At 40.8% G+C, this 25693-nt stretch overlaps 1 pseudogene; it reads left to right on the top strand.

Moving 5' to 3' along the window:
• The first annotated feature begins 18094 nt into the window (after nucleotides 1–18094).
• On the top strand, nucleotides 18095–18803 carry LOC135228961 (small ribosomal subunit protein uS11-like; annotated as a pseudogene).
• Nucleotides 18804–25693: the final 6890 nt, after the last annotated feature.

Below are 25693 nucleotides of genomic sequence, written 5' to 3'. Positions count from 1 at the left end.
CGACGTACTCCTGGCTGGCTGCCCACTTCACTGTTTCTGTCCCCAGTTCCTGGCACTGAGCAGGGGTGAAGGCAAGTTTGTTTGCATGAAAGGTCAAGCCCTGAAAGACTTGGAGAAATTGAGGGAAGAGAACCAGGTTTCAGTTAGGTCACAGAGATGGCCAGCAGGCCAAGTACCTATGACCTCCAAGTCAACTGCCCTGGGCCTGGGAGGACACATGATTTCTGGAACAAGGGCTAGCGATCTCAACTAAAGGAAGCAGACTTGGGGATGAGCAAGGGGATAGGGCAAGGACCTGGCTACTCTCTGGTCCTCCCTTCCTCCTTCCCTCCTGGTCCGATTTTCCCTATGGGCCTCTGTCATTCCTCCAGGAGCACAGGATACTCTCACCTGGCCTGTGCTACTTGGGCTGATTGCCCTGGTGGTTTTTCAAATTTGCCATTTTCCTTTGTGTGAGGAAGGAAGGTTGCAACTGGAAAAGGCAGGTGGTGGCCTCTCTGAGCCACACCTCTCTCTGGGCTTTCATTCCACACTCCTCAGCCAGCAGAGCCGGATGTGTGGCCAGCTGGCTCCTCCCACCCCTTCTGTGGACACTCCATTAATGCACTGCTAACAGAAAAGAAGAATTTTCTCTTATTAGCTAACCTGATGAAGGTGCTGCTGTGACCCAGCATTTATGTCCTCTATAGAAGCAGGCTTGGTTTCCATTTGCAATAGGCAACAGGAATCTGATGAGAGCCTTTCCTGTGTGGAAACATTTCCTGCTATTGCCCAGTCAGATTGGCACCTTGTTTAAATAGTCATAACAACATGTCCCAAATTGAGGAAGGGAAATGAAAAACAATACCCCTCCAGGGGGAGAGATTGAGAAGAACATAATGGCCAGAATTGAATGGGAGCCCCACCTCATTGGGATTTTTAAAAAATAATATTTTATTGTGTTTTTGGTGAAAGTTTACACAGCAAATTAGGTTCTCATTTGTCAATTGTTATACAAATTGTTCAGTGACATTAGTTACATTTTTCACAATGTATGAACATTCTCTTTAATTGAGTTCTGTTTGTCCCCTTTCCAGTTTTCTAGTTTCCCTGCTGCCTCTTTATCTTTTCATATTTGCTTTAGAGTAATTGTTGACCTTTCGGTCTCATATAAATGGTTTTTTAATGGAGCACCATACTCACAAAGCACGATAAACCAAAACTGAAGACAAAACAGTAAACAGGGAAATAAAAAGGTATTTGCAGCGTTGAACAGAAAAGCGTTAACATCTTTACTATGTCAAAAGCTTTAAGTAAAAGCACATACATGTTTTACATTCATAACCAGAAAAAAACCAACTCTATTTTAAAAAAGAGAGAGAGAGAGAGAGAAGGAGACAAAAAGAACATGTCATTCTCCGAAAGGGAAATTATTAAGAACCAAAGGATGTAGATGAGCTCAGACAATGGCAAAAGTGGCCCAGAAAAGAGTGAGCTTGTAAATGTCCTGCTTACTGCACTGGGGATATGTTTGGGGGTCTGCTAATGTTTATTGGACCAATCTAAAAGCAATTAATTTAAAACAAACTATGAAAATGGTGCTGGAACCTGTCATTGACATGTGCAAGCAGGAGAACACTGCTCCCCATAGAGTGTAGAGACAGGAGTGTTGCAAAGAACATGTTGTGGCATTTCCAGCATTATCTTGGGAAGAGGGTGATGGCACTTTTAACCTCTCCTCAGCAATTACGTTTTCAATCAGATCCAAATCCAAAGCTCCCAGTTAATGGAAAGTCCCCAAGCATCGGAACGCTCAGACCTGAGAGAAGTCATGCAGCCAGCAGCCAGAGTTCCCCAGCAACCACGAGGCCAGCTCCCTGCATTTTCTCCACAGAGCAGGTACAGTTGCCATGGGAACACGAGCGCTAAATTGCTTTGCGTGTTTGGAATCTGAAGACCTCAGCTTTGACGCATGTAGCCCAGAAACCGATTGACCTCCAATTAGATTTTTGTTGTTTTCTTGAGGCATCTTTCTGCTTGTTCCTTGCCTATCCCCTCCTTTTTAAAAAAATAATATTTTATTGCATTTTCTGTCAAAGTTTACACAGCAAATTAGGTTTCCATTTAACAATTTCTACACAAATTGTTCAGTGACATTGGTTACATTTTTCACAAAGTGCCAACATTCTCATTTTTTCTGTCCTGGTTGTTCCATTGCCTATTCCTTTTGAGAGCTGTATTGGAAAGAGCTCAATTTTTATTTAAAAAAAAATTTTTTTATACCTCGACTTATTTCAAAAAGAATTTAAGGTGACTTACAAAGATACATTCAGTTCTTGGAGAAAGTCTAAATTAGATGTAAGGGAGAAAGATGAGATCAAGGGAAAACAGAGGTAATTGGTGAAGAATTAGTAACAGAAAGTGAATGTCGGGAAGCCCTTTCTTGATAGAAATGGCTCCCAAATTTGGCTTTAAGATTTCTAATAAAAAAAAAAAAAGGCAGATAAAAAAGGAGGCATGATAAGTTGTAAGATTCACAGATAAAAGCAAATCAATTATTTAAAAGAAGCACGAGTGTCCCAAACACTGAGACTAAAAGTCGGATTTTTGGAAGGGCCTTTTGGAGGGGAGACCTTCAAAAAAGATGCCTTACCTTTTTCTTACTATGACCCAGCATTTTGTTTAAATAAACAAAGGCATATTCTAAACTCAGTAGATTATCTTTTTTCCTTCCTTCTTCTTTTCCACCTTAGTTACTGTTGTTAAATAAGCACTATACGCTTTTTTTTTTTTTGTAGTGGCAAAAAGTGAAAATAATCTAAATAACCACGGGATATCATGCAGCCTTAAAAACCTGAGGGGGTTCTTTGTGTTGAATGAAAAAAAGTAAGGTGCAGAACAATGTGTATAGGATGCTGTTGTTGTTGGGACTCACAGAGACCCCGTCTGACAGAGTAGAACTGCCCCCTAGGCTTTTCAAAGCTGTATGGAGGCAGATTGTCAGGTCTTTGTCCCATTGAGCTGCTGGGTGGGTTCAGACCTCCAGCCTTTAGGTTAGCAGCCTAGCGCTTAACCCTTTCATCACCAGAACTCTTTATTACGATGCTGCCATTTAATATTTTTTGTGTATGCACAGAATACCTCTGCGGGATGCCTAAGAAACTGGGAACAGTGGTTGCCTCCGCGGAGGGAAACTGGGAGGCTAGAGGTCAAGGAGACTCACTTTTCTCTGAATTCCCATTTTTACTCTTTGAAATTTACACCATATGTGTGTATTAACAATTCAAACATATTTTAAGTGAGTAACACACACACACACAAGAGTGGCTAGAAGATGGAGAAATTGAAAAAATTAAATATAGAAAATGCAGAAAAGAAAAAAAAGCTTTACAGAATTTTAACCACCTAGATTTGATCACTATTAACTTTTTTTTTTTTTTAAGCAGACTTTTCCCCGTTTATATTGGTACAACCTTTCTGGAAGGTAGTTTGGCAGTATGTTTCAAAAGATTTAAAAATTTGTATACCCTTTGACCTGGCAATTCTACTTTTAGAAATGTATGCTAAGGAACTAAACAAGTGCCCAAAGATGCATGTATAACGATGTACCTCAAAACATTGGTTATGATGTGGAGGGAAAGGGCAAAAAACCTAGATGTCCTACAATAAGGGAGTGGCCCAAGAAAGTACAGAATGTCCATACTGTGGTGCACAATGCAATTGTCGTAAATGAGGATTGAAATCTCTATTTACCAACCAGCCTCCCAGACTACATCAAGTCTAACCAGTACACTCTCTCAGCACCCCGTACCCTTCTGTCATTGCAGTTATCATGGTTTGATTATATATGAGTTTGTGTGCTTATTTAATGTCCTCCACCCCTACCCCCCACCACACACACACATAACCACTAGACTGGCAGGGCCACAAGGATGGGCACTACGTCTGTTTTACTCCTCATTGTACCCCAAGCACCTTGCAAGGTTCTTGGCACATAATAGATACTTCATAAATATTTGTTGGCTAATTGACTGACTGAATAAATGAATGAAAAATCAAGGACACCAGGGATTTCCCTTCTGTCCATCTCAAACTTCCCTCCATCTCCAGCTGGGCCTTCAGTACTGCCTGGAAATACTTTTACTTCTCTCTAATCTCTATGGAAGCTGCTTCATACCTTCCCTGGCTCTTCAAGCCCCAACTACATACCACCTCTTACTTCTAGGCGATGATCCTATTTTCTACTTCCCTGGGAAAACCGGAGTTAGCAAGTGGGAGTTTCTCCAGTACCCTCCCCACTTTTCTTGCCTTTTTTTGGTGAACTTCAGAAACCAGGAGGCCATTAGTAACCCAGGCTAGAGCATGTTGGATAGACTAATAGGAGGCAAAAAGCAGATATCCCTGGCCGCTCCTTTCCTTGGGCCTCTCTCCAGCAATTCTTCCCTCTTTTCACCATCAGACCTCTTGAATGAATAGACTATTTTTGCCTCCCATTCAGTTTGTCCTTATTTGCACTCAAGGGCACAGTATACTATCATCTATCCATGCAAGGCCCTAGAAAATTATTCTTTTTATTTTTTCTCGTCATCTCCAATCCCCAGTCTCACCCTGCCAAAGCTACCCTCTCTAATGGGTTGCTGTATGTTCTTGAAAATGTGTGTTTCAAAAATATCTAGCGTTTTATTTATTCATGTGCTTTTAATTTACTTAAATGGTATTGATCCATAGATCATATTCTATTTCTTTTTTCCCTCAACAGTCTGGGTTTTAAAAAATAATTTTACTTATTTATTTTTGTTGTTGTTGAAAATAGACACAGCAGAATATACACCAATTCAACAGTTTCTACATGTACAATGCAGTGGCGTTGGTTACATGCTTCAAGTTGTACAACCATTCTCACCCTCCTTTTCTGAATTGTTCCTTAACATAAATTGTTTATTAATATAAATACAGAAACCCTGGTGAGGTAGTCCTTAAGTACTGCGGCTGCTAACCAAAAGGTCAGCAGTTTGAATCCACCAGCCCCTCCTTGGAAACTCTGTGGGGCAGTTCTACTCTGTCTTATAGTTGGAATCGACTCGACGGCAACAGGTACGGTAATATAAACACTTTGGTTTTAAAATCTCTCTGTGCTGCTATGTTCATCTCTAGTTCGTCCCTTCTGTTATAGCACGCATCTGCCACATTTTCCTTATCCATTCCACTAAGACTTGACATCTCGGTCCCTCCAAGTCCCTGTGACTACAAATAACGCTGCAATGAAGCCTTCCCTAACTTGCCCCATATTGATCTGTGCAAGAATTTCTCTAAACCAGCAGTTGTCAAAAATGTGGTCCACAGACTGCTAGGAGTCATCCAGATCGTTTTGAGGGGTCCACAAGGTCGAAACTATTTTCGAATTACAGGCAGTCCTGGGTTACAAACGAGAGCCATTCCTAATTGTAACTTTAAGTCAAATTTGTAGGTTAAGTCGGAACAGGCGCACACAGTTCTTATTTGGCCTCCCTTTAGTGCAAGAAAAGGCTCAAAACCTTTTCAATGATTTGAAAGCCGCACATGCAGCAAGTGAAAGAAGGTAACTGTGATGAAGAATTTGTTGCAAGTGGGGGTTGGTTCAACCTTTTCAAATTGAGGGCAAATTTACATAACATTAAAGGGCAAGTAGGAGTTGCCCATAAGTCAGATGTTTGTAACCCAGGAACTGCCTGTAAGAAATACTAAGACGTTGTTTGTCTTTTTGCCATTTTCACTGAGTTGATTTTGCACTGATGGTAAAACTCTCGGCACTTTAGTGTGACTCCAGACACAACCTGTACTAGAAGTCATTTTATTCTTCACCGCCACACACTCTCAGTTAAAGGAAAAAAAAAAGCCAGTTTTACCTAAGAATGGCTTTGATGAAGCAGTGAAAATTGTTAATTTTATTAAATCTTGACCCTTAAGCACGCATCTTTTTAATATTCTAAGCAACAAAGTAGAAAGAATACATAAAGCACTTCTGCTGCGTTCAGAAGTATGATGATTGTCTCAAGGAAAAGCACATGCTATTGTTTGAGTTGTGAGCTCAACAGGCCTCTTTTTTCATAGAACATCGCTTTTACTTGAAAGAATGGCCGGCTGACTGACTGTGGCGATTCAGCCTTACGCATTTGGCAGACATTTTCTCAAAATGAACAAGTGAGCCTGGTACTTCGAGGAAAATAACTGACAGTATTTGTTCTCAAAGATAAACTTTGAACTTTCAAGTGAAAATTAAAATTTTGGAAAACTTGTATCTGCCGCCATGGGCTCGACAGCTTCCCAATACTTAAAGAATTTCCCTGCTTGCCGCTTAATGCTTTATGACTTGTTGCATTATTGAGTCCCTCTTCCAGGAAATCATCATGCCAGGATTGCTAAGGTCCTGTGTATGATAATGTGTCTCCTCTTTGCCCACCACATAGCAGAAGCGCCTTGATCAGTATGTGAGGGAGCTTCATAAATGTTGGACTAGTGCACCAGGAAGGTAGCTATTGCAGAGTAAGGAAGAGACACAAATATTCATGACACGAAGTTGAACCTTAATGCTCCCTTCTCCCCCACTTCTCCTCACTTAGACTGAACCATCTCATCTACTCCTTGGCTTCACATACTCCTGGACTTCCTCTGAGCTCCAGACTACATGTATGTACTGTTTCCTGGACAGTCGCCCCCAGAGGCACCTCACACTCACTGTATGCAAGCTGAGGTCCTCCCCTCCCCCCACTTGCTCATCTTCCACGGTTCCCTAACTCAAGGAAAGGCACCACGCATTCTATCTCCATACCACCACCTCTGTCTGTTCTTCCTTTCCATTCAAGGTCTTTTCTAAAGAATTTATTTTATTTCTTCCCCACTCCCACCTCTCCCACCCGTCCATAGCCACTCCCTCATCGTTTCTCACCTGGACCCCTTCCACAGCCTCCTGACTGGTCTCACAGCTTCTCTCCAATCAGCCTTCCACATTGCAGCCACCATGTTGATCTTCGGGTCACCCCCTCACCTAAAAGCTTCTTTGGCTCAGGGCATTCAAGGCCTCCATGGTCTAGTCCCAACTACCTCATCTACCATTACTGAACTAGAGCACTCCTTGTTCTCCCCAAACACAGGTACTTTCATACCTTTAATGTTCTTGCTCAAAATGTCCTCTTTGCCTAGAATGTCCTCTCACTAAGCCTTTTACTGGCAAATGTTGCTTCATTTCTTTAAAGACTAGCTCAGCATCATTTTTTTTTCTTTAATGCACTTCCCTTCCTCTGGCAGATGGAATTCAATTCTGTGTGGTGGCAATTAATGGATGCCTGGGGAATGAAACAGAATTGCATCAAATGAGGGCTGGAGCAGTTGAAGTAGCAGAATTTGAGCTGGTCTCTAAAGGGAATAATCTTAATAGTAACTAACATTTATTAAGCACTTACACTTTGCACCAGACTTTCCTCTATGCACTTTACATGTACTCTCATTTCATCCTTATAGCTCCAAAGCTAGTATTAACCTTTCTTTAGAGATGAAGAAACTGAGGCCCAGAGAGACACATCAGTGGCTACTGGTCTTTACTGAATGGCAGTTTGTTGGTTGGCCACAGAACACTTTTTTACCGTAAGTGGCAGAGCAGGGCCAGCATCTAAAATCATTTGCAATTGTCTGTCATTCACAGAGAGGGAGGAAAGGAACACATTTGACATCCAAAGTATGAGGTCATGTGGTAAACTGCAGAGATCAGTCTTTGAAGTTTAATGCTGTGTGATCTTGAGCCAATTCCTTAACTTCTCTGAGCTTCAGTTTCCTAACACATGAAAGGGGGATCATAATAGCTCCCTTGCAGGTTTGTTGTGCAGATGAGCTATGAGGAATTCAAAGAAACCAGCACAGTCAAAAAGTCAAATATAGACCTACCATATGACTCAGCAATTCCACTGCTAGGCATATACTCAAAGGAATGGAAAGCAAGGACTCAAATATACTTTCACACCAATGTTAATTGCAGCATTATTCACAATAGCCAAAAGATGGAAACAACTCAAGTGTCCATCACAGGTGAATGGATAAACAAAATGTGGTATATGCATACAATGGAATATTATTCAGCTTAAGTTCTGATACATGCTGCAACATGGATGAATCTTGAAAACATAATGCTGAGTAAAATACGTCAGACACAAAATGACAAATACTGTATGATTCCATTTATATGAAATGTCTAAAACAGGCAAATGCAGAGGGACCAAAGTTTATTAGTGCTTACCAAGGGCCAGTGGTAGGGGGAAATGGGGAGGTATTTCTTAAGAGGTACCGAGTTTCTGCTAAAGGTGATAAAAAAAATTGGAAATGGACAGTGGGGATGTCTGCACAACATGGACAGCATAATTAATGTCACTGAATTGTACAAACTGTTACATATATTTCACAACAATAATAAGAAGAAGAAGAACCCAGTGCCATCAATGTTGATTCACTTTCCTCCCTCTCCAGTGCCCAGGGAAAAAGAGCATAGTATGGTGAAACTCACACTACATCAGAAGTCTAGAGAGTTGTGTTCTGACCCTGGCACCACCAAGGCTGTGCAACTTTCAGCAAGTCACTTTCCCTCTCTGGGCTTTTGTTTCTTCCCACATTTATAACATAAGGGAGTTTTGTTTTACAGAGGTTGGATGTTTCCATGTTCTCGCATTATCCAGACACTCAAAAAAGAAAGGGGGAAAACCCATCATGGCAGAACCAGAAAAAAGGGTCCTGCCAACCTGGGGTGCTGTGTTTTAAAAAGTTAAGCTTATGTGCCAACAGAAAAGAGTTTTATACCCTAGTAACCTGCAAAGGAGCACAAGGATCAACACAAGCAAAACCAGCTCCCTTAACCCCCCTTCCCCTGCTGCTCTGCCCCTGGGAGATGCCCCCACAGGCTTGGGCTTCTCTGGTGAGGCCTTGAGCTGATCCAGGCACCCAGCTGCCCGTTGCCAAGGCAACATTCCCACTCGCTTTGCATAGATAGTGAGGCATGCTAGGCTTTGCTAACAAAGTGCTCTGTAAAGGACTTCATGCCTTTGGCAAGGACAATTCTGCCTTCTTTTTCACATGGATAACTTTGGAGGCTGTGAGGAGGGATTTGGCAAGCCACTTCTCCTGTCTTGGCCTGCGCCACTGGGCTTTCCTTGAAGGCACAAGTTGGTAGCTTTTTATTTTTCTATTTTCAAATATACCATCACCAACCTCCTCCTGTCCATTCCCCTCTCCAAAGGAAAGAATGGTTTTTCCCTTACTCAGAGCTCTGGTGGACTCAGCATGTTTATGCAGATGAGAGAGGTGGACTGTTTTAATCGCTTATATGCCCTTGGTGGATTGCTGGGTCAAATAGTCCTCAATCCCTTCTTTGTTCAGAATGACCAGTGATTTTCAGAGTTGAAACAGGAGGAACCTGTACTGTCCTGGTGAATGCTTCCCAGGAGCAGGAAACATAATTAGAATTCTGAGTAGGATGGGAATGAAACCAGGCAGTCCTGGGTGAATCCTTCTTTCATCACTTACAAGCTGTGTGATCTTGGACAAGTTATTTAACTTCCCTCAGCCTCAGTTTTCTCATATGCGCAATGGGAACAATGATACCGGCTTTACAAAGGCATTATTGTAGGGTTGTTACGAGGTTTAAATATAACTTATGCTTGCCCTCTTCTCTTTGTTTCCATTACTCTGATTCATCACCTCTTGCCTAGACCAATACAATCACCTCCTGACTTCCCTATTGCTACTCCAACCTCCTCCAGTCCATCGTTCATAAAACAGACATAACAAACCCAGTGCCGTCGAGTCAATTCCGACTCATAGCGACCCTATAGGACAGAGTAGAACTGCCCCATAAACAGACATAGTTATCTTTAAAATTTTTAAATCAGATCCTGTCTGTCATTTGCTTACTTAAAACTCTCTAGCAGTTTTCCATTGCACTTAGAATAAAATCCAGCACTCTTCCCCTCACCTTCTCCACCCTAGACGTACTGGCCTCCTTTGTATTGCTTAAAACCATCAAGGTCATTCTCACTTTGTAGACTTGGCACTTTCTGTTCTCTCTGCTGGCTTCTTTTCTTCCTCAGTTCTTAGCTCAGCAAGACCTTCTCTGATCACGTATCCAAACTAGCTCTCCAGGTCCACACCCAACACCCACCATCATGTCACCATGTCAATTTCCATCATAGCACTTAGCTCAAGCTAGTCTTTACCTTGGTTATTTGTGTATTTGGTTATTATCTGTCTCCTCTGCCAGGACTGAAAGCTACTGAAGTTTGTCTTGTTCATCATTCTGCCCAGTACAGTGAGTGCCTAGGTATGTTGCTGTTAGGCGCAGTTGAGCTGCTTCCGACTCATAGAGACACTACATACAACAGAATGAAATACCACCCAGGCCTGCACCATCCTTAACAGTTGTTGCTGTGCTTGAGCCCGTCATTGCAGCCACTGTGTCAATCCATTTCATTAAGGGTCTTCCTCTCTTTCGCTGACCCTCTACTTTACCAGGCATGATGTCCTTCTCCAGGGACTGGTCACTCCTGATAACATGACCAAAGTACATCATCCTCACTTCTAAGGAGCATTCTGGCTGTACGTCTTCCAAGACAGATTTGTTCCTTCTTCTGGCAGTCCATGGTATATTCAATATTCTTAGCCAAAGCCATAATTCAAAGGCATCAATTCTTCTTCGGGCTTCCTTATTCATTGTCCAACTTTCACATGCATATGAGGTGATTGAAAACATCGTGGCTTGGGTCAGGACCACCTTAGTCCTCAAAGTGACATCTTTGATTTTTAGCACTTTAAAGAGGTCTTTTGCAGTACATTTGTCCAATGCAATATGTCATTTGATTTCGTGACTGCTGCTTCCATGGGCGTTGGTTGTGGATCAAGTAAAATGAAGTCCTTGACAACTTCAAAATTTTTTCCCTTTATCACGATGTTGCTTATTGCTCCAGTTGTGAGGACTTCTGTTTTTGTTATGTTGAGGTATAGTCCATATTGACAGTTGTAGTCTTTGATCTTCATCAGTAAGTGCTTCAAGATGTTTTCACTTACAGCAAACAAGGTTGTGTCATCTGCATATTGCAGGTTGTTAACGAGTCTTCCTCCAATCCTGATGCCCCGTTCTTCTTCATAAAGTCCAGCTTCTTGGATTATTTGCTCAGCATACATATTGAATAAGTATGGCAAAACTATACAACCCTGACGCACACCTTTCCTGACTTTAAACCATGCAGTATCCCCCTGTTTTGTTCGAACGACTGCCTCATGGCCTATGTACAAGTTCCTCATAAGCATAATTAAGTGTTCTGGAATTTCTATTCTTTGCAATGTTATCCATAATTTGTTATGATCCACACAGTCGAATGCTTTTGCATAGTCAATAAAACACAGGTAAACATCTTTCTGGTATTCTCTGCTTCCAGCCAGGATCCATCTGACATCAGCAATGGTATCCCTGGTTCCACGTCCTCTTCCAAATCTGGTTTGAATTTCTGGCAGTTTGTTGTCAATGTACTGCTGTAACTGATTTTGAATGATCTTCAGCAAAATTTTACTTGCATGTGATATTAATGCTATTATTCTATAATGTCCACATTCTGTTGGATCACCTTTCTTGGGAATGGGCACAAATATGGCTCTCTTCCAGATGGTTGGCCAGGAAACTGTCTTCCAAATTTTTTGACATAGATGAGTGAGCACCTCCAGCCCTGCATCCATTTGTTGCAACATCTCAATAGGTATTACGTCAATTCCTGGAGCCTTGTTTTTCATCATTCCCTTCAGTGTAACTTGGACTTCTCCCTTCAATACCACCAGTTCTTGATCATATGCTACCTCCTGAAATGGTTGGGCATCGATCAGATCTTTTTGATCTCTGTATTCCCTCCACCTTCTTTTGATGCTTCCTGTATCATTTATTCAATATTTTCCCCATAGAATCCTTAAATATTGCAACTCCAGACTTGAATTTTTTCCTGAGTTCTTTCAGTTTGAGAAATGCCGAGCATGTTCTTCCCTTTTGGTTTTCTAACTCCAGTATTATAATACTGTATTTTGTCTTCTTAAGCTGCCTTTTGAAATCTTCTGTTCAGCTCTTTTACTTCATCATTTCTTCCTTTTGCTTTAGCTACTCTACATTCAAGAGCAAGTTTCAGAGTCTCTTTTGACATTCATTTTGGTCTTTTCTTTCTTTCCTGTATTTTTAATGACCTTTCCCTTTCTTCATGTATGATGTCCTTGATATCATTCCACAACTCGTCTGGTCTTCAGTCATTAGTGATCAATGTGTCAAATCTGTTCTTGAGATGGTCTCTAAATTCAGGTGTGATATATTCAAGGTCATATTTTGGCTCTCGTGGACTTGTTCTAATTTTCTTCATCTTCGATTTGAACTTGCATATGAGTAATTGACGGTCAGTTCAAAAAAAATTTTTTTTTCTACAGTGGGCCCGTAGCCTTGTTCTGACTGATTATATTGAATTTCTTCGTTGTCTCTTTCCATAGATGTAGTCAATATGATTCTTGTGTATTCCATCTGGGGAGGTCCACATGTACAGCCGCCATTTATGTTGTTGAAAAAAGGTATTTGCAATGAAGAAGTTGTTGGTCTTGCAAAATTCTATCATGTGATCTTCGGCATCATTTCCACCATCAAGGCCATATTTCCAACTCCCGATTCTTCTTTGTTCCCAACTTTCACATTCCAGTCACCGGTAATTATCAATGCATCTTGACTGCGTGCTTGATCAATTTCTGATTGCAGAAGTTGTTAAAAATCTTCATTTTCTTCATCTTTGGCATTAGTGGTTGGTGTATAAATTTGAATAATAGTTGTATTAACTGGTCTTCCCTGCAGACATATGGCTATTATCCTGTCACTGACAGTAATGTAATTCAGGATAGATCTTGAAATGTTCTTTTTGACAATGAATGTGACACCATTCCTCTTCAATTTGTCATTTCTGGCATAATAGACTATATGACTGTCTGATTCAAAATGGCCAATATCAGTCTATTTCAGCTCACTAATGCCTAGAATATCAATCTTTATGCAGTCTATTTCATTTTTGACAACTTCCAATTTTCCTAGATTCATACTTTGTACATTCCATGTTGTGATTATTAATGGATGTTTGCAGCTCTTTCTTCTTACTTTGAGTCATGCCACCTCAGTAAATGAAAATTCCGAAAGCATTAGTCCATCTACGTCATTAAAGTTGACTCCACCTTGAGGAGGCAGCTGTTCCCCATCCGTATTTTGTGTGACTTCCAACCTGAAGGGATCATCTTCCCCTCTGCCTGCCTCTCTTCTTAGCCTCTGGGATGTACGATTGAGTTTATGATCCAGGCTTTAGCTGGTTCCACTCCCTTGGCCTGCAACTCATCAGCACTAGCTCTCAGAAGGCACTCTGGATTTCTTACTGGGACAGAGGCCAAAAAAAGAAAACTGCCCCAAACCATAATTTCGTAGCCTCCTGCCTTCCCTAAACCCACTTTCTATACACCTCCCCACATACACTTCTAGTCACTTGGGCCCAAAATACAAAATGTTCAACTTCTCTTGAGTGAGGACCTAATATGTGTCAAGCACTTTTCAAAAAATAAATTTTTATAGGCAATTAACATGCACCAAAAAATGCACAAATCATATGTGTACAGTATGATGAATTATACCTGTGTACCCACTATCCAGGTTAAGAAGTTGAACATTACCAGGAATACAGAAAACCTCCTCAAAGCAGTTTTTAACTATCATTGCATATCTTCCTCATAGGAGCCCTATACTAGCAGTTCAATGCATTTTACAGATCCCGACTATTTTTCTTTAAATCAACTAATTTTACTCAGCCTTGAATATTCAAGAAATTACACATTTCACGCACTAGTTTTTTCTGTAATTATTATTAGAGCCTAATATACATCAGAATAAGTACATGACTATCAAACTTAAAAAGATCATTTATGTATACCTATTCTGTCAATTCCTGGGACCTCATTTTTCACCAATGCCTTCAGTGCAGCTTGGACTTCTTTCGATACCATATGCTACCTTCTGAAATGGTTGAACATTGACCAATTCTTTTTGGTACAGTGACTCAGTGTATTCCAGGAATTGACTGAACACCAATTGAGATGTTTTAACAAATGAATGCAATGCTGGAAGCACTCACTCCTCTATGCCAAGAAAATTGGAAGACAGCTACCTGGCCAACCAACTGGAACAGATCCGTATTTGTGCCCATTCCAGAGAAAGATGATCCAACAGGATGCAGAAATTATCAAACAATATCATTAGTATCACATGAAAGTAAAATTTTGCAGAGACACCTAGACAGATGCACCATGCCATCCTTGTGCAGCAAAGACCTGAAAAACTAAGTAAAAGAGATACAAACGTCAATCCTGGAACCCTAAGTATCAAATGAAAGGATAAAGAACTAGATCAAGTACCAAATGAAAGAAGAAACTGACAGAAAACAGAGAATGAGGAGAGATACAGAGTAGAGGTCCTCTGCTAACTAACATGGTACAGTGTCGCTGTCTTGGAACACAGCCGGCAGAGGCCCCTGACAAGGAGCACAGGAAGGCAACTTCATGGATCCCTTAACAGAAGACAGAGCACTGGTAACCAAAGAAACACGCTTTCCCACTCCTCTCCCTTCTGGTGAGTTGAAGCAAGAACCGCCACCCCCATGCTGGCAGCCCCCACCACCAGGGTCCACAATATGAGCCCCCACCCCAGCCTGCCCTACTCTCTACCATTGCACGGCACTTTTTCCCTCTTTCTTCCTTTTCTTTCTCCCTCACACCTAGCTCCATACCTCACCCCCCTCACCACTTCCCGCAAGTCACCGCTGCAAAGATATACATAGAACACTCCACTGAACAGCAGCAAAGTATACATTCTTTGAAAAGATCAACCAGATCGACAAACCACTGGACAAACTGACAAAAGAAAAACAGAAGCAAATAACCCAAATAAGGAATGAGATGGAGGACATTACAACAGACCTAACTGAAATAAAAAGAATCATAACAATACTATGGAAAATTATACTTCAATAAAATTGAGAACCTAGAGGAAATGGACAGATTTCTAGAAACACACTACCTACCTAAATTAACACAAACTGAGAGAAAATCTGAACATACCCAGAACAAAAGAAGAGATTGAAGAGGTAAAAAAAAAAAAAACCCTAACAACGACAACAAAAAGCCTGTCTTCACTGGAGAATTCTACCAAATATTCAGAGAAGAGCTCACACCAGTACTGCTCAAACCCTGATACCAAAGCCAGGCAAAGACATCACAAAAAAAGAAAATTACAGAACAATATCTCTCATGAATACATGAACACAGATGCAAAAAATCTCAACAAAATTCTAGTCAATAATATTCAGCATCATATCAAAAAATAATACACCACGACAAAGTGACAAAGTGGGATTCACACCAGATATGCAAGGATGATTCAACATTAGAAAATCAGTGTAATCCGCACATAAATAGAAAAGGAAAGAATCACATGATCATCTCAATCAGCACAAAAAAGGCATTTGATAAAGTCCAACACTCATTCCTGATAAAAATTCTCAATAAAATAGTAATAGAAGGGAAATTCTTCAACATAATAAAGGGCATGTATACAAAAATAGCAGCCAACATCATTCTCAACAGAGAAAGGCTGAAAGCATTCCCCCGAGAATAGGAACAACAAGGATTCCCTTTACCACCTGTCTTAGGCTGGGGTCTCTGGAAAACCAAAACCAGTAAAGGTAATGTGACAGGAGTGGAGACCATGGGCATTTGGGCCACTTCCTCATGCAACTTACTTGTGTCTTCAGGTACTGCTCAGGCCTGATCTTGTATATACCACTTCCATTTAATGATGGAGTGTTGCTGTGCATGTCTAACTTTATGGTTCGGTGGGTCAGACAACGCCGAGTTCATCATGGGCAGCTCAGGCTGCATGGTGGCTTCATGGCCCATGGTGACTTCATGGCCATGGCCCAGTCTCTACTCAGGCCCAACAACAAGCCAAAAACTGTTTCTCAAAAGGTGAGTAGTTATCTGCAGAGGATGGCAGGGCTTTGCTTCAAAATTCTAAGGTTTCGTCCTGGGATTCACCAATAAGGGACTCCAAACAGTGTCTCTATCTGCCAATGACACTTCCAGCACCATTGGATCTGCCAGGTTATATGGCCCTAGTGGCAGAGCTGTTTGCATGGCAGCCTGGACCTTTTGCAGAGCATTCTCTTGTTCTGGGCCTCACTCAAAACTAGCAGCTTTTCGAGTCACTTGATAAATAGGCAGGAGTAGCACATCCAAATGAGGAATATGTTGCCTCCAGAATCTGAAGAGGCCCACTAGGCATTCTGGATCATTTTTAGTTGTGGGAAGGGCCAGATGCAATAAACTATCCTTCACTTTAGAAAGAATGTCTTGACATGCCCCATACCACAGGACCCCTAGAAATCTCAACGAGGTGGAAGGCGCCTGAATTTTTGTTGGATTAATTTTCCACCCTCTAGTACACAAATGTTTTTTCCAAGAAATCCAGAGTCATTGACACTTCTTCCTTACTAGGTCCAATCAGCATAATGTCATCAATGTAAAGGACCAGTGTGATGTCTTGTGGAAGGGAAAAGTGATCAAGGTCCCTGTGGACTAAATACAGCATAGGGCTGGAGAGTTGATATGTCCCTGAGGTAGGATGCTGAAGGTGTATTGCTAGTCCTGCCAGGTGAAGGCAAACTGCTTCTGGTGGTCCTTCAAAACAGGTATGGAGAAAAAGGCATTAGCCATACCAATAGCTGCATGCCAGGTACCCGGAGATGTATTAATTTTCTCAAGCAATGTAACCACATCTGGAACAGCAGCTGCAATTGGTGTCACCAGCTGGTTAAATTTTTGATAATCCACTGTCATTCTCCAAGATCTAACTGTTTCTTTTTTTGTACAGGCCAAATAGGCAGATTGATTGGGGATGTGGTGGAGATCACCACCACTGCATCCTTCAGGTTCTTGATGGTGGCACTAATCTCTGTAATCCCTGCAGAAATGCAGTATTGCTTTTGGTTTACTATTTTCCTAGGCAGGGGCATTTCTAATGGCTTCCACTTGGCTTTTGCTACCATAATAGCCCTTACTCCACTTGTCAGGGATCCAGTGTGAGGGTTCTGCCAGTTGCTGAGTATATCTATCCCAATTATGCATTTTGGAACTGGGGAAAACATTACAGGATGGGTTTGAGGACCCACTGGACCTACTGGCAGGAGTGATTGAATGGAATTAGGGGTCAGTGTCCCCAGGTTCCTGGTTATCTGCCCATATGTCCCCATCCCCAGTTTCAGGATCCCATTTCTTCCCAATCAATGCCCTCACTTTAACTTCAGACACCACTGGAGGTTGGGAATTCATTGGTGTTGTAATTCAGTCACTCTTACAATAAGACTGTGGGTTTGGTTTTTGACAATATCAGCTCTGTTACTACATAAAATAAGGCTCTCTTTCAAGACACAAGTGGAAACTTTGAGCTCATTTATGTGGCACTTGAGCTTTGACTTTGAAGCCCTGAGCTCATCTCTTTCTTTCACCACTTTGTCTAGCAAAAGTAGGATCAGCCAACCAGCTTCCTTATACTTCTCATTACAACATTGTAGAAAGATATCAAACATGGGGCCACCCAGAGCCTCACCTTTCACCAATACCTGATCTATTGGTGGTGATTTTTTGCTTATTGCCACCTCATGCCATGGATTAGCAGTGCCCTCATTACTACCGTAAGCAGACTTGAGAACCAATTTATAAAACTATCCTTACAACTTTGTTTCTCTAGTACCACTCCCGGTACCGAATGTCTTAGGCTGGGTTCTCTAGAGAAGTAAAACCCGATGAGCGAAGCATCACTGGAGAAAAAGAGCAAAGCAGGAGGCCTCACACTACCTGATCTCAGAACCTATTATGTAGTCACAGTAATCAAAGCAATGTGGTACTGGTACAACGACAGACACATAGACCAATGGAACAGAATTGAGAACCCAGACATAAATCCATCCACCTATGGTCAGCTGATGAAAGGACCGAAGTCCATTAAGTGGGGAAAAGAGAGTATTTTTAACAAATGGTGCTGGCAAAACTGAATGTCCATTTGTAAAAGAATGAAACAGGACTCATATCTCACACCATATTCAAAAACTAACTTAAAATAGATCAAAGACCTAAATATAAAACCTAAAATGATAAAGATCACGGAAGATGACACGCAGACATGGTACCTTGTAAGGGGAAGGAAAAGAAGGAAGAGCATGTCTTCAGCCTTAGGTGGCTGAAGGAGAGAATGTCTTTGGTGTCTGCCACATTTTTGCATCCTTCAATGACACTTCGTCCACGTCACTGATCTCTCTGGGAAGGAAACCATTTGTCGTGTAACTGGTGGGATGAAGGTAAAGCTGGCCGAGATGAATCCTCACCCTACATCGCCATGTGAGCTTCTGCTGATGTGGCCCAGAGGTGCAAAGAGCTGGGCATCACTGCCCTGCACATCAAACCCCATGCTACAGGAGGAAATCAGACCAAGATATCTGGACCTGGGGCCCAGTCTTTCCTTAGAGCCCTTGGCCTGTTCAGGAATAAAGATTGGGCAGATTGAGGATGTCACCCCCATTCCCTTTGACAGCACCTGCAGGGGGGGCGGTCACTGTGGTTGCCATCTGTGAACAGGACTCCTCAAATCATTGTTTTCTGTTAATAAATTGCCTTCACATAAAAAAATAATAAAATTAATAAGCCTCTAACAAGACTAACAAGGATAAAAATAGAGAAGACACAAATCATCAATATCAGAAATGAAACAGAGAATATCAGTACAAATCCTGAAGCCATTGAAAAGATAATAATGGAATACTATAAACAACTTTACGCTCATAAATTTGATGACTTAGAAGAAAAAATAGACCAATACTTCAAAAGCTACAAACTACCAAAACTCAACCAATAAGAAACAGATAATCTGAATAGTTCTATAGCCACTTAAAAAATTTGAATTCCAAATTTTAAAAGCTTCCACAAAAGAATCTCTGGGCCCAGGAGGTTTCACTGGAGAATTCTATCAAACATTCAAAGAAAAATTAACACCAATTCTACATAATCTCTTTCAGAAAATACAAAAGGAGGAATACTACCCAATTTATTTTGGGAGGTCAATATTACCCTAATACCAAACTAGACAAAGATAGTACAAAAATAAAAATCACAGACCAATATCCCTCATGGGTATAGACATAAAATGCTTAACAAAATATTCACAAATAGAATTCAACAACATATAAGAAGAATTATACACCGTGACCTAGTGGGGATTATTCCAGGAATGCAAGCAAGTCTTGTTCAATATTTGAATAATCACTGTAATCCACCATGTCAACAGGTTAAAGAAGAAAAATCACATGATCATGTCAGCTGACTCAGCAAAATCATTTGTCAAAATATATAACACCCATTCATGATGGAAACTCTCAGAAAACTAGGAATAGAGGGGAACTTTTTCAACTTAGTGAAAGACATCTACGAAAATATCTTGCAGCTAACATTAAACTTAGTGGGGAAAGACTGGCTACTTTCCCCTGAAGATCAGGAACAAATGAAGGTTTTCTGCTCTTACTGCTCTTATTTAACATAGTACTGGAAGTTCTAGCCCATGCGTTAAGGTAAGAAAAACAAATAAAAGACATACAAATTGAAAAGAAAGAAATGATGCTGTCCCTATTTACAGATGACATGAATGTCACATAGAAAATTCCAAGAAATCCACACAAAAACTCCTAGAACTAATAAATGAGTTCAGCAATGTGTACAAGACCAACACAGAAAAGAAAATTGCATTTCTATATACTAGCATTGACTGTGTAGAAAAAATAAAAACACAATACCATTTACAATTGCCCCAGAGAAAATGAAATACTTATGCATAAAACCTGTATAGAATCTCTATGCTAAAAATTACTAAATGCTCAGGAAAGATAAATGGAGAGGCATACTATGTTCATGGTTTGGAAGACTCAACATAGTAACGATGTAAATTCTTCCCAAAATGATCTATAGACTCAATGCATTTCCTATACAAAGTCCCAAAAGTTTTTTGTAGACATAACCAAACCAAACCCACTGCTGTCAAGTTGATCCCAACCCATAGAGACCCTATAGGACAGAGTAGAACTGCCCCATAGAGTTTACATCTTTACAGAAGCAGGCTGTCACATCTTTCTCTCGCAGAGCTGCTGATGGGTTGAACCGCCAACAATTTTGGTTAGCAGATGAGCATATAGACAAGCTTATTCTAAAATTTACGTGGAAAGGCACAGGCCCTAGAATAGCTGAAACAATCTTGAAAATAAGAGTAAAGTGAGAGGAATTACTGTACCCAGTGGTATATTAATCAAAACTGTGTGGTATTGGAGGAAGGATAGATTTACAGATCAATGGAAAAGAATACAGACCTCAGAAACGAACCTACACAAATATGTCCAACTGATTTTTCATAAAGGTGAAAAAGTAACTTAAAGGAGGAAGGGTAGCCATTTCAATAAACGGTACTGAAACAAGTGACAGCCACAGGCAAAAAAAAAAAAAAAAGACCTCAACCTCAACATCACATGTTACACAATTAACTCAAATTGGATGATGATTTAAGGTAAAACATAAAATGAGAAAATTATTAGAAAAAAAAGTGAGAAAACCTTGGGACTCTATGGGTAGGTGAAGAGCTCTAGACCTGACACAGAAACCACAATCCATAAAAAGGAAAACTGACATACTGAACCTCATTGAAATCAAATATTTTTGCTCTGCAAAAGTCCATGTGAAGAAGAGGATGAAAAGACAAGGTATAGTGTGGGAGAAAATATTTGCAACCATATATCCGACAAAGCATAACTTGACCCTAAGAATGCCAGTAAGTTTCCCTTATTCCTTAAACTAGCCGAAGCCAGATTTGGCCCACCCCGCATGCACAGAAGGGCCAGTTGTGACTGTTAAGTGACCTCAACAGAGGACGCAGCAACAGGAGGAACGAATCAGAAGGAAAATCATCACCCAGACCCTATTCTGAATCGAGAGGTCTGACAAGCACCAACTGTTTCCCAGCCGTCTTCTAGAATTTTCCCTCCCCAGTACACCTGTGTGGCCACCATCTTGCTGCCCAAATCACATATAAGCCCTGCTTCCCCGTAGCTCAGGGAACTGCATCTGAGGAACTTCCTCCCGGCTCCTCGCTCTGCGCATTGCAATAAAGTTACTTGCTCTTTCTCAAAGACTGGTGTCCAGATTATTGGCAAGTCTGAGCGTGCCGGACAGAGATCCACCTTCCCGAGTTCAGTAACAAAAGGACTAGTATAATATCTAGAATATATAAAAAATTTTCAAAACTCAACGGCAAACAAACGAACAAACAATCCAATTGGAAGATGGACAAAAGATATGAACAGACATCTCACTGAAGAGGATATACAGATGGTAAATAAACATATGAAAAGATGCTGAATGTCATTCACCGTTGTTGTTGTATGTCTGCGAGTTCATTCTGACTCACAGTGAGCCTGTAGGACAAAGTAGAACTGCCCCATAGGGTTCCCTAGGCGGTGATCTTTATGAGAGCAGATTTCCGGGTCTTTTCTCCCATGAAGCGGCTGGCGGATTTGAACTGCCAACTTTTGGTTCGATGCCACATGCTTAACCACTGGGCCACCAGGGCTCTTTCCTTAGCCATTAGAGAAATGCAAATGAAGACCACAATGAGATATCACTACACCCCTATCAGAATGGCTAAGTTAAAAAAAAATGACAACGCCAAAAGCTGGGAAGAATGCAGAAAAACTGAATCCCTCATACATTCCTAATGGGAATGTGAAATGGCACAGCAACTCTGGAAAACAGTTTGACAATTTCTTTAAAAACTAAGCCTTGCAATTATCACATGAGTCAGCCATCACACTCTTGGGCATTTATCACAGAGAAATCAAAACATGTTCACACACAAACCTGTACATGAATGTTCATAACAGCTTTATTCATAATAGTCAAAAGCTGGAAACAACTCAGATGTCTTTCAATAAGTGAATGGTTAAACGAACTGTGATACATTCATAAAATGGACTACTACTCAGCAATAAAAAGGAATCAACTTTGGAGAGATGCAACAACTTGCACGGATCTCAAGAGAATTATGCTGAATGAAAAAAGCCAATCTTGAAAAGTTACATATGGTATGAATTCTTTTATATAACATTCTTGAAATAAAACAATTATATAAATGGAGAATAGATTCTTGGGTGCCAAAGTTAGTGAAGCGGGGGAGTGGGTAGTGGGTGGGTGCAAACACAAACAGGTAGCATAAGGGAGATCTTTGTGCTGATGAATCTTAATGCGGCGATGCTTACACATGTGATAAAATTGCATCGATATAAACATTCACAGAGTTATGTAAAACTGGTAAAATCCCAATGAGCTATTTTGATCGTACTGCATAATCTCTGTCCATTGCACCAATGTCAGTTTCCTAATTTTGATATTGCACTATAGTTATGCCATATATTACTATTTGGGGAAACTGGGTGAAAAGTCATGGGACCTCCTTTACATTTTTTTGCAACTTCCTGTGAATCTATAATTATTTCTAAATAAAAAGTTAAAAAGTGGCTGATGTATTTACTGTATTTTCCTAAAGATATCGGACCTGGGCTTTTTTCAGGAGAGGTCATAAGTATATCGAAAACGGGAGGGAAGCAGGGAAGGAAGGAAAACTGGCATTTGCTGGGAATCTGCTCTGGGCCAGACAATTCACATACATGATCTTATTATTTATTTATTATGACATTATGATAAATATTATTTATTATTATTTATCATGACAACCTTGACAAGGCTGGCATTTTATGCCCGTTTCATAAATGAAGAAAATGAGTTTTAGAGAGAGAGGTTCAAGGCTTGTCCCACTATTTCAAACTACCAACAGTTTAACAACTGGCTCCCAAAATTCCTAAAAATTTAATAATCAATTAGTTCTTGTGAGCTGGTGCAAACCCTCTCCAGCATACCACTGGTTGTGAAGAGGGGTTGTCGTAAGGGAGTCGTCTACCCATCTAGCTTGCCCAGCTTGGCAGGGTGAAGGTAAGTGTGGGCTCTCAAATATTCCTAGGTTCACCCCCACCCCAGTGAAGAGATAATTCTCCACTAGATTAAGAGTGATCTCCAACTTTTTTCTAAATTTTGTTTATTTCGTTGTTGTTGTTGAGAATATACACAACAAAACATATACCAATTCAAAGTTTCTATGTGTACAATTTAGTGATTACATTCTTCAAGTTGAGTAACCATTCTCACCCACCTTTTCAGAGTTGTTCCTTCTTCATTAACATAAACTCACTGCCCTCTAAGTTTCCTATCTAATCTTTCCAGTTGCTGTTGTCAATTCGATCCCATATAGCTAGTTCTTAAAAGCACATAATGCTCAAGGCAGACCTTTTTTACTAGTTAAGCTAAACTACTGTTTGGTTTTAAAATGACTTAAGGGGATATTTTTGGTTTAAGGTTTAAAGATTACCTCTGGGCAATAGTTTCAGGGGTTCATCTACCCTCCATGGCCCCAGAAAGTCTACAGTCCATGAGAATATGAAATTCTGTTCTGCATTTTCCCCTTTTTGATCAGGATTCTTCTATGGAATCTTTGATCAAAATGTTTAGTAATGGTAGCCGGGCACCATCCAGTTCTTCTGGTCTCATGGCAAAGGAGGAGCCTTGCCAGAAAAGTCCACACAACTTTTTCTGTCTGGAAGACGGCTACCTGGCCAGCCGAATGGAAGAGATCCATATTCATGCCCATTCCAAAGAAAGGTGATCCAACAGAATGTGGAAATCATAGAACAATATCATTAATATCACACACAAGTAAATTTTGCTGAAGATCATTCAAAAACAGTTGCAGCAGTACACTGACAGAGAACTGCCAGAAATTCAAGCTGGATTCATAAGAGGACGTGGAAGGAGGGATATCATTGCTGATATCGGATGGATCTTGGCTGAAAGCAGAGAATACCAGAAAGATGTCTACCTGTGTTTTATTGACTATGCAAAGGCACATTCGACTATGTGGATCTTAACAAATTATGGATAACATTGCGAAGAATGGGAATTCCAGAGCACTTAATTATGCTCATGAGGAACCTGTACATAGACTAAGAAGCAGTCGTTGGAACAGAACAAGGAGATACTGCGTGGTTTAAAATCAGGAAAGGTACGCATCAGGGTTATATATTTCGCCATACTTATTCCATCTCTATGCTGAGCAAATAATCCAAGAAGTTGGACTATATGAAGAAGAACATGACATTGGGATTGGAGGAAGACTTAATGATCTGTGATATGCAAATGACACAACCTTGCTTCCTGAAAGTGAAGAGGACTTGAAACACTGATGAAGATCAAGGATCATAGCCTTCAGTATGGATTACACCTCAACATAAAGAAAATGAAAATCCGACTGATAAGCAATATCATGATAAACAGAACAAATATTGAAGTTGTCAAGGATTTAATTTTACTTAGATCCATAATCAACACCCATGGAAGCAGCAGTCAGGAAATCAAACAACGTATTGCTTTGGGCAAATCTGCTGCAAAAAACCTCTTTAAAGTGTTAAAAAGTGAAGATGTCACTTTGAGGACTTAGGTGCGCCTGACCCAAGCCATGGTATTTTCAATCACATCATATGCATGTGAAAGCTGGACAATGAATAAGGAAGGCCGAAGAAGAGTTGATGCCTTTGAATTATGGTGTTGGTGAAGAATATCGAATATACCATGGACTTCCAGAAGAATGAACAAATCTGTTTTGAAAGAACTACAGCCAAAGCTCTCCTTAGAAGCAAGGATGGTGAGACTTCAAATCATGTACTTTGGACATGCTATCAGGAGGGACCATTCCCTGGAAGACATCACGCTTGGTAGAGGGTGAGTGAAAAGGGGAAGACCCTCAATGAGATGGATTGGCACAGTGGCTGTAACAATGGGCTCAAACATAGCAACAATTGCGAGCAGGGCACAAGACCTAGCAGTGTTTTGTTCTGTTATACATAGGGCCGCTATGAGTCCGAAACAGCTCGATGGCACCTAACAACAACGACAATATGCAATTTACTTTATTAATGTTTTTCTCGATAGAAAAGAACCCCAGACTGTGCAAAGAGCTGTGGGTAGATCCCAAGTGATTCCTTGCAGAGACTCCACTTATCAGAATGCCTGGACACTTCTCAGGCGTATTAATCGCTATCACCAGTGACATAGCCCAGCCTAGTGCATTATCCATTGTGCCAAAACCAAGCCAAACGCGTTGCCGGCGAATTGATTCTATTGTGCAGGAGGGGGCATATGTGGTCCGAGCAGCTACTGGCATCATGAATTCGAATCCCTTCGCATCATTGCTTTGTTATGACTACTATTATCTCTCACCTTTGTTATCCCTGGCACTGTGGCTAGGGATGGACGCTGTTTGCTGACAGGCAGTATGACTCACTACTCGGCAAATCATTTTTCTAATTAAGTGGAGAGATGGATGGATATTTTCCCATACTTGGGCAGAAGGCTCATTCACTTGGATCTTCTTCCTGAAATTACTCAGCTTTACCCTAAAGGG

This window comes from Loxodonta africana, chromosome X (genome assembly GCF_030014295.1).
Source record: "Loxodonta africana isolate mLoxAfr1 chromosome X, mLoxAfr1.hap2, whole genome shotgun sequence".
NCBI lineage: Eukaryota > Metazoa > Chordata > Mammalia > Proboscidea > Elephantidae > Loxodonta > Loxodonta africana.
Note: the sequence above shows the minus strand (reverse complement) of the source record. Positions and strands in the feature narration are given on the sequence as shown.